Source organism: Pinus tabuliformis, chromosome 3_2 (assembly GCF_031772625.1).
Source record: "Pinus tabuliformis cultivar Carrire ecotype Pingquan chromosome 3_2, CPIR1, whole genome shotgun sequence".
Lineage (NCBI taxonomy): Eukaryota > Viridiplantae > Streptophyta > Pinopsida > Pinales > Pinaceae > Pinus > Pinus tabuliformis.
Window position 1 is genome coordinate 609,585,399 of NC_142302.1, and position 9,908 is coordinate 609,595,306.

A 9,908-nucleotide genomic window follows, 5' to 3' on the forward strand; every position below is an offset into this window, starting at 1 on the left:
CTGGTAGCCAACAACTCGGCGTATCAAAATGCAGAAGAAATCAGAATGGCTGGCCGAGTTGAAGTGTTGGATGATAAATGCGTGCGGTTGATTTAGCCGATTGGATTTTGAACCGGCGCAATCCATGGCGCGGGGGGATGAGCTGTCCCCGTGGACCGTTGGGCGACGTCATCCATCCTCCGCCTGCGTTCTCACTCACTGCTGCATTCATTTCCTCAGATTTGCCGCCGCCTTTCCTGTTAAACTCATGCTTCTGACGAGAGTGCTCCCACGTGCATGCCGTTCATTCTCTTTGTCATGTCCGCCACCCAATCACCCAATTACACTTTAACTAGCCGACGTGGCCAGTCGACTGGCCATACGGCCGCTCAACCATTCAATTTTACGCTTTGCAAACAAATTCAAAGTTAGATTCATGCGATTTGATGGAATGAAGGGGAAGACACTTACCTGCGCGCGGCTGCACACGATTTTTCGGTTTTTGGACGACGGGGAGCGGATCTACCTGCTGCATGCGGTGTACACAGACCCGGAAGCTCGTGGTAACTGATGCCAATGCTGGAGTGGACGGATTTGCTTGCATGCAGCCGCGTTTCATCTCAGATGACGGTGCTGTGAATGGCATCCACTTGAGCAGGTTGAACTGTTACGGGATCCCCACGAGGGGTCTCATAACAGTCCTTTCTCCTTGGGTGCATGCTGCACGATGGCGGTTCTGATCACGATCCCGGAGCTCTTGATGCCTGTGGTATGAGATCCCATCATTTTTCTATTTGGAAATGGTTTTCTCACGAGAACTCATCGATTTCCTTTGTTTGTGCAGGGACTTGGCCGCATGTCGACACAGGTGGTGGAGCATGGTGACAGCAACATGCAAGGATGCTTAACAGAGGCTTGCATGCATCCAAACCAAGCCATGGTCGTGAAATCTCCTTTTACGACGAATTCTGGCCGCCCAAAACTCCTACAGGAAGTTTCCTGTAGACACAGAGCTTCCTGTAGAAAGTTCGGCCTTCCTGTAGAGAGTCTGCACTTTCCTGTAGAGAATCCGCGCCTTCCTGTAGAAAGACTGCGCCCTCCTGTAGAAAAACTGTGCCTTCCTGTAGAAAGACAGCAGTTTCCTGTAGAAGATTCAAACCATGATAAAATTGCACATACCTTGAAAAACATAAGCATTCTTGGAGGAGGAGCTTGTGAGGTGTCCTGGCTGCATGAGAAGGACCTTTGACTTTGACTTGAGAGGCTTCCTCTCCTCCATAGAACACCTGCAATCTGCATGCAAATTTCACATAATAGCTTATTGATCTTGTTTTTTTTCTCTCTTTTTTTTTTTTTTTTTTTTTTTTTTTGAAAGATAGCAGGGGCGCCTCAATGAGGTTTTCACCCTTACCACCTGCCTTAAGCGCCTCAGAGAGGTTTTCACTCAAGGATCTTTATTTCCTTTTTCTCTTTTTTTTTTTTTGAAAGATAACAGGGGTGCCTCAGATGAGGTTTTCACCCCTACCACCTGCCTTGGGCGCCTCAGAAAGGTTTTCACCCAAGGATCTTTATTATTATTATTTTTTTTTTTTTAGATTCTTCAGGGTGTGCCCAAAGCAGGGGCAGGACCCTTCTCTATGACCAATACTGCTTTCTCCATAGTTTTGATGAACTCTTGTCTGGAGGGAGGCCTCCTGTAGATCTTCAATCGATGCCCGTTGACAAGCATGGGGATGGCTTCCTCATCAATGGTCCGGATAAGAACAGATCCATTGTCATGACATTTTTCCACTGAATATGGCCCTAGCCATCTGGTTCTCAGCTTCCCCTTGAAATCTTTGTATCTGGAATCATACAACAAAGCCCAATCTCCCGGCTGAAATTGCTTGTCATGGAGATGCTGGTCATGCCACACCTTCCTCTGAAGTTGAACCACTTCTGAGTGAAGGAGGGCCTGCATGCGGTGCTCATCCAGTCCATTCAGCTGCAATAGCCTTTCTTGTTGTGCATGGCTGAGATCTAGATCCAGCTGAGCTGCCATCCTCAAAGTGTTATACTCAAACTCAATGGACAGCAAAGATTTCTTCCCATAGACCAGCTCATAAGGTGTGAAGCCGGTGGTGGTCTTCCAAGTGGTGTTGTAAGCCCATGTGGCTTCAACCAGGCGATCTGCCCAGTCCTTTCTGCTGCTGCTCACCACTTTAGTCAAGATCCCTTCTAATGCTCTATTGGTGACTTCCACCTGCCCATTTGCTTGAGGATGATAGGGAGTGGAAGTTCTATGCTTGATCTTGTGATGAGCTAGGAGATCTTCAACCAGGTGGGAGGTGAACTGGCTCCCTTGATCGGTGACCAGCTCTCTTGGATAGCCAAACTTATAGAAGATGTTCTCTCTTAGGAACTCGGCCACTTTTTCTTCTGTTGCTACTTTGATTGCTTTGGTCTCTGCCCACTTCGTCAGGTAGTCAGTGCACACAATGATGTAGGATCTTTGCCTCGAAGAGGGATTGATTGGGCCCACAAAGTCCATGCCCCACTTCTCAAATGGCTCAAGAGTCACTTGAGGTTGGAGAGGCATCTCATCCCTTTGGGTTGGTTTCCCCATTCTTTGGCATTGGTCACACTGGCTGACATATCTTCTGACATCTTGATGAAGTGTGGGCCAATAGTAGCCTGCCTGCAGGATCTTGAAGGCAGTTCTCTTTGCTGCAAAATGTCCTCCACAAGGCCCATCATGACAGGTGAGGAGGATGTCAAAGACTTCCTCCTCCCTTACACAATGCCTTAAGATCTGATCGGGGCCAAGCTTGAACAGATTGCCCCCAATCCATGTAAATGAGGCACTCTTTCTGATGATTTTGCTCTTCTCTTTTGAAGAGAGGTGCGGAGGGAACTGAGCTGAAACAAGGTAGTTTGCTATATCAGCAAACCATGGAGAGAGTACTGAGATAGCAAACAGATTCTCATCAGGCATCTGGTCATCCACCGTCCCATCTTCATCTGCAGACAAATCCAATCTAGACAAGAAGTCAGCAACAACATTTTCTCTCCCTGGTTTATCAACAATGGTTAGATCAAACTGTTGCAATAAAAGTAACCATCTAATAATACGAGCATTCACATCTGGTTTATTCATCAAATATCTAATAGCAGCATGGTCAGTATGTACAAAAGTCTGGTAACCAGTAATATAATGTCGGAACTTGTTCAGTGCATGGACCACAACTAAGAATTCCTTCTCGGTTACAGTGTAATTCAGCTCTGCTTTGGACAAGTTTTTGCTAACGAAGTAAATGGCATATGGAAGTTTTTGCTCAACTTGTCCTAAGGCTGCACCTATGGCTTTGTTCGAGGCATCAGTGTGGATGTGGAAAGGTAGGGCCCAGTTTGGACCTCTCAGGATTGGAGCTGATACTAACTTGTCTTTTAATTCATTCAAACTCTTCTGACAATCGTCAGTCCAATTAAACTCCACATCTTTGGCCAACAGACCGAACAATGGCGAGGCTAGCTTGCTGAAATCTTTAATGAATCTTCGATAATATCCTGTTAATCCCAAGAAACTCCTAACATCCCTTACCTTTTGTGGAGGTGGAACCTTTTTGATTAGAGCGATTTTGTTAGGATCCACCTGTAACCCTTGGCGAGAGATGGTATGGCCTAGCACAGTCCCTTCAGTCATTAGGAATTCACATTTTTCAGGGCTAAGGGACAAGTTCATCTCGATGCACTTGGTTAGGACCTTGCCTAAGTTGGACAATGCTTCCTGGAAGTTAGCCCCATAAGGAGTAAAGTCATCCATATAGATTTCTACTGCATCATGGACCAACTCCGAGAAGATGCTCAAGACAACTCTCTAGAAGGTAGCAGGAGCATTGCATAGCCCAAAGGGAAGGACACGGTAGGCAAAGGTACCCCAAGGACAAGTGAAGGTGGTCTTATCTTGGTCTTCCGGGCTGATTTGAATCTGGTTGTACCCGCTAAACCCATCCAGGAAAGAGAAGAACTTCTTTCCTGCCAGTCCATCCAACACTTGATCTATGAAAGGCAGAGGGAAATGGTCTTTCTTGGTAGCTTTGTTCAGCTCTCGGTAGTCTACACAGATTCTCCATTTCCCATTTTTCTTGGGAACCAAAACCAGAGGGGATACCCATTCACTATCTGAGATGGGGTAGATGAATCCAGCATCCAACAGTTTCTGCAATTCTTCCTTGACAATGTTTTTAAGGGCTGGATTCATTCTCCTCTGGGGTTGCCTAACTGGTTTACAATCCTCTTTGATGTATATATGATGGGTACAGACCGAGGGATGGACTCCTTTCATCTCCTTATAGCTCCAAGCAAAAGCATCTAAGTGGCTGGCCAATAGGCTACACAACTCATTCTCCTGGGAAGGAGATAGGGAGGAGCTGATCTTTAATGCTCTCTCAGGGCCGAACTCTACACTTTTGACTCTGGGAGTGACAGGGCTGGTTGTACAAAGGTCCACTAGGGTGCTAGCTTGGGCATCCTCCACCAACTTCTCTAAAGATAGTGCACTGGAAGGTGGATTCTGGATCAGGGTCTCAATCAAATCATCCTCGGTAGGAGGGTTTCTTTTAGTGGTATCTAGGGTACACAGAGGTGCAGAGTACACCTCGTCTTCCTCTCCTTCTTCTAGCCAAAGTGGTAAGTCATGCTCTAAGGAGGGTTGGGCAGGAGGGTATAGGACTAGCTGCTTGGACATGGGACCATTTTTGATGGTCATATTTCCTGCCCTACAACTTATGTAAGCATCTGCAGTAGCTAACCAAGGCCTTCCCAAGATGAGAGGGTATCCAGTAAGCTTTGCCTTTGGTTGCAGAACCAGGAAGTCTGCAGGGTATTCCCAAGAGTCAATAGAGACCAGGACATCCTCCACAATCCCTTCGGGAGTCACGGTGGAGCGATCTGCTAATTGCAGTACTGTAGAGGTCTTCCTCAAAGAACCCTGGAGATTGAGTTTTTGCATGGTATCCCTGGTCATCACATTGATGGCCGCCCCCAGATCAATCAAGGTGTGGGGGATAATGGTGCCATTGATGTGAACATCTACTACAGGACTTCCAGGATCTAGGTACTTTGGGCAGATGACTTGTCCTAGCATAAGGTCAGACAGTTGTCCTATGACATTGATAGTTGAGGCATCTTTCTTCCGTCTGCCTGGGTGTTTGAAACACTTCTCCTTAACCAGCTTGTTATATATTGGCACATCCTTGATGGCTTGGAGAAGAGGGATTTTTACACACAACTGCTTGAGCTCACCCAACAGCTCATCTTCTTCGGGGTTAGGTTGTGTGGTGGCTGTTAATCTCTCAGGAAAGGGTGGAATAGCTTTTGGTTCACTTTCCTGTAGATCTTCCTCATCCTCAGGGGGAGGAGGTTGGCGATCTGGTAGAGTCTTTCCAGATCGAAGGTTGATCTCCTGGATCTCCACAGCATAGGTAGGACATGATGTTTCCCCAGTGTATACCTGCTGGGCCTGTCTATTGTTGGGGTTCGGGTTCGGTTGAGCAGGCATTTGAGGTTGCCTTGGAGGAGCAGGAGGTAAAGGTTGAGGTTGAGCTGGTGGTGGAGGCAAAATGGCAGGAGGAGTGTTGTATTGGGGCCTCCACCCCGACTGAGGAGCACTCCATTGAGGCTGCGACTGGGTATGTGAGTGATATGGATGAGAAGTAGGTTGAGTAGGGTACTGAGGTGGATAAGACCATGGAGGAGGCATGGACCAAGAAGGATGAGCAGGGGGACCCCAGGAAGGCATGGGAGTCGAGTGGTTGGGGTTGTAATAAGCTTGAGATGCCCCTTGCATCCCCTGCTGATAAGGTCTAGATCCTTGAGGCCTCCTTTGGTTGATGAAGTAGAGAGGTTCAGTGGGGGCTTCGATTCCTTGGTACATGGCTTTAAACCCAGGTAAGGTTGGACACTGATTTTTTGGGTGGTCCTCCTCACAAACGAAACACACTTCAACCGAATGCAATGGACATTCGTTCTTAGGGTGTCTTCTGGTGCACCTAGGACAGAAGACAGCCAAGGCTCTCTCAGCTTCTTCTTTCTTTTGCTGGATCCTGAATGTGTCCAGCTGCATGGCAATGGTCTGTCTCACCTCACTCTTAAGGTCTTCTAATTGGTTTGTAAACTCATGTTTGGAGAAAGGGACACCAGTGGAGAGGAGATTTCCTCTACCTTGTTTTCTAGCTGCCCTGGAATGATTTCGAAATACAGTCTTGATGTCCTCATAAGGCAGTTGGTAAATGTCCCCCCCAGCTAACATGTGAAGGGTGTCTAAGAGATCTTCAGGGACTCCTCGGAGTAGAACCAACTTGAGGGATTCAGGGTCAAGTGTGCACCTGGCCCGTTTATAGCTAAGTTGGAACCTCTCCTCATAATCCTCTAAAGACTCATCATTCCCCATGGTCATTCGAAAGATCTCTCCCTTGGTTTCCTTGGACCTACAATAATCCCTATACTTGGTATTGAAGGCTTGCTGCATCTGAGCCCAAGTAGCGATGCTATTCCCAGGTAATCCCATGAACCAGCGTAGTGCTGCATCCTTAAGAGTGGAAGGGAAAAGCTTCAGCTTTTGCTCATCTTCAGTATAGTCATAGGTTCTACAAAGGATAGCAAACTCAAACAAGAAGGTATCAGGATCCTCAGTGGTCAGTCCATGGAAGTGAGGCAAGGCGGAGGGGCTAATGTTTTTCATTTTCATATCTCCATTGGTCTCTCGGATGGGGAAAGCTCCTTCTATTCTCTCATCTTCTCTCCTATTATCAGCCATGGCTTCAGATGGAGTGGTTTCTAACTCTTCTTCTTCTATAGGGTCTTGGTATATCTCAGGATGTTCACCTATAGGTTCCTCTGGGTCACTGTCACCAAAGAAGAGAGAAGGGTGACTCAGTGATGTGGTGGGGGTGTTTGGTAGGAATTTGCCTGATCTATCTCGGTTCCTACGAGGCATGAAATGGAAAGGACTTTTCTTTTTTTGAGTGCTTTTGCTTTTTCTTTGGTACCTGCAAAACTGAAACAAAGTGATCTACAACTAACTATATTGCTCAAATGAAATTGCAGAATTGGAAAGCTAATCTAGGAAAGCAAGAAAAATTACTCTAGGAAAGCAAGAAATATTAATCTAGGAAAGCAAGAAATATTAATCTAGGAAAGCAGGAAATGCTAATCTATGAAAGCAGGAAACACTAAGCTACTTTTGCAGAATGGAAATGAAATAAACTACTGAGCAGAAGTAAGAGTACGAAAGTAGAAGAAAAGCAACAATTACTAATACTCTGACACTTCCCCGGCAACGGCGCCAAAAAGATGGTGAGCTCCAGTATTGTAGCAATAATGCTACAACTCCTGGGGCTTCCTGTCTCTTAATTTTATCAACCCGGTAGTTCGTACAAACTTGGAAGCGACGGTGCTGTATGCACAAGTACTAGCTCTTGTCGCAGCTGTCACTTGGTCAGCTGGCACAAGTCCGCTAGGGCTCAAGCCAACTTCTATAGGCTCTCAGAAGAAGCTTGCTAATTGATGGACGAAAGCTAATCTCAAAGGAAAGCTACTCTACTTGACAAAATGAACTGAAAGCAAATCAAAGCATGTAAACCTAGGAAACCCTAATTTAACTAGTCTAACCTCTATAATGCAAAGAATGTGAATGAAACTTCTACCAATGCTGCTGTTACCTCTAATAAGTGCAAATGCATGGATCTACACTACTTGCATCGTGAAAGATATGTTTTTGTATTTTTCCTTTAAGTGTGTGGAATGATTGTGATCTTGTGCTAACTAGGGTTTGGTTGTGCAGATGGGATGGAGAAGGAAGGAAAGCGTGGGAAAGGTTGGGGAGGCTAGGAGAGGTCCCTAGGGATCCTTAGCATCCATCCACAGAGGTTCCTCACATTCAGAAGCTCGGCAACCGAGTGAGTGGCCTCCTACAGGAAGTCTGCAGGGGATCCTACAGGATACTCTGGTTTCTACAGGATGTCTATAAACAGCTACAGGATGACCTACCGTGAGTGTTTGGCGTGATGGAGGAGTGATGAAATGGTAAGGGGAGATGTGTAAGGTAGGAATGAGGCTGGTGATGGCTGTAGAAGTGGAGGAATGGGATAGGGAGTGAGTGTAGGGAGTAGGTTGGAAGATAGAGGGCTAGGTCAACAAAAGGGCTATAGGATGGAATCACGTGAGGAGTGAAAGACTTTGGGAGATATCAGAGCGGAGCAGAGGTCAAAGATGTGTTTGCAGGTGTGATCAAGATGGAGGACGAAGTAATGGAACGAGAGAGAGCAGTGTAAATGGAACAAATGCTTGTGACTATCACCAAACCGAAAATGCATTAACCTAAACTACCTATGCTTGTAAATTCAATGAACAACAATCCAAAATGCGAAGGAGAATGTGCATGAAGCTGTGGTAAAGGAGTGTGGTGCAGGTGTGAATCATGTGGAAAGATCTATCGTAACGAGACTATGTTGCAGCATGTATGAAGTGAAGAACTGCGTGTTTTTGTGGCTGGTATAGGCTGCACTCCAATCTCCAAACGGAGATGGCAGTGGAGACTTCCTCAACCTTTTTTGCTGGAGCTCCAATGTTTTATCAACCTGCTAATCTACTAAACAACCGAAAGCAATTCAACCATAAACTAGTCCTATCTATGCTCATGAAGAACAACTAAATCAACAACCTGTAATTCGAATTGCATGTGGAAATGAAAACTCAAAGTGCTGAAACGAAATGGAAACAACACTACAGCAGAGGGGATCTATGGCTCTTAGGTTGGGCCCTAACCTGAGAGCTATAGTCTCCTTAAGAAAACTCAGAGCTAGATCAAAATCTTCCTTCTTTATTCATAATCTGATGTTATGCCAAATTGGCTTACAAAAAGGAACAAAAACTGAGCTCTAGCTCGTACTTTCCAATTACAAGAGTAATGCCAAGGTTCAAAAAGCTTCTCTACAAGGCTACGGCCTCAGTATTTATGCAAAAACGACTATCCAACAGGTGTCCTTGATTTTAGGAGCTCGACTGTCCAACTAGAGTTCAACTGCAGATCCTGTAGGACGGTCATAACTGCTGTTCCTATAGAGCAGTTTATAACTGCTGTTCCTGTAGAACAGCTGGCTGCTTCTAAGCTCGGAGGGAAGATGGATTGGAGCTCGGAGTTCTTGGTGGGAATCACAAGGAATGTCCCCAAGACCGTGGACATCCTCTCCTAAAAACCAGCAGTGCCACCTCATTGCCTCCTTGTCTCCTTTTCAAGTGGTCTTTTCTCCCTTTTAATGCAAAAAACCTGAAATCATAATGCATTAGTCATGTAGATAAAGTGTCTACCCTTATTCCTACAAACAACACGAATAAACTAAGAAATGCATGCATAAGCAGTAAAAAGTGAATGGTTTGAGCAAATAGAATAGGCCAAAATGAGCCCGAATTGTACCAAAATTGGGGCTCATCATCATCTTCAACCTTAAAGTAAAGGTTAGGATCGGCTTCACTCCTAGTGAATCCCAGCTTCATCAAGTAGCTATCGATCCTCTCATACCATGCTCGGGGTGCTTGCTTCAGCCCATAGAGAGCTTTCTTCAACCTGCATACATGAGATTTTCGATCATAAATCTCAAATCCTTCAGGTTGCTCCACGTAGACCTCTTCTTTGATCGAGCCATGCAAGAACACAGTCTTGACATCCATCTGATGTAGGTTCCATCCTTGTGAAGAGGCAAGGGCTATGATCGAGCGGATGGTCGTATATCTGGAAACAGGTGCAAATATCTCATCATAGTCTATACCTTCCTTTTGGGAGAAACCTCGAGCAACAAAACGAGCCTTATACTTTTCCGTGCTTCCATCTGCTGCATGCTTTATCTTGTAAAGCCATTTGGAAGTAACAACAGTCTTGTCCTGGGGGCTGG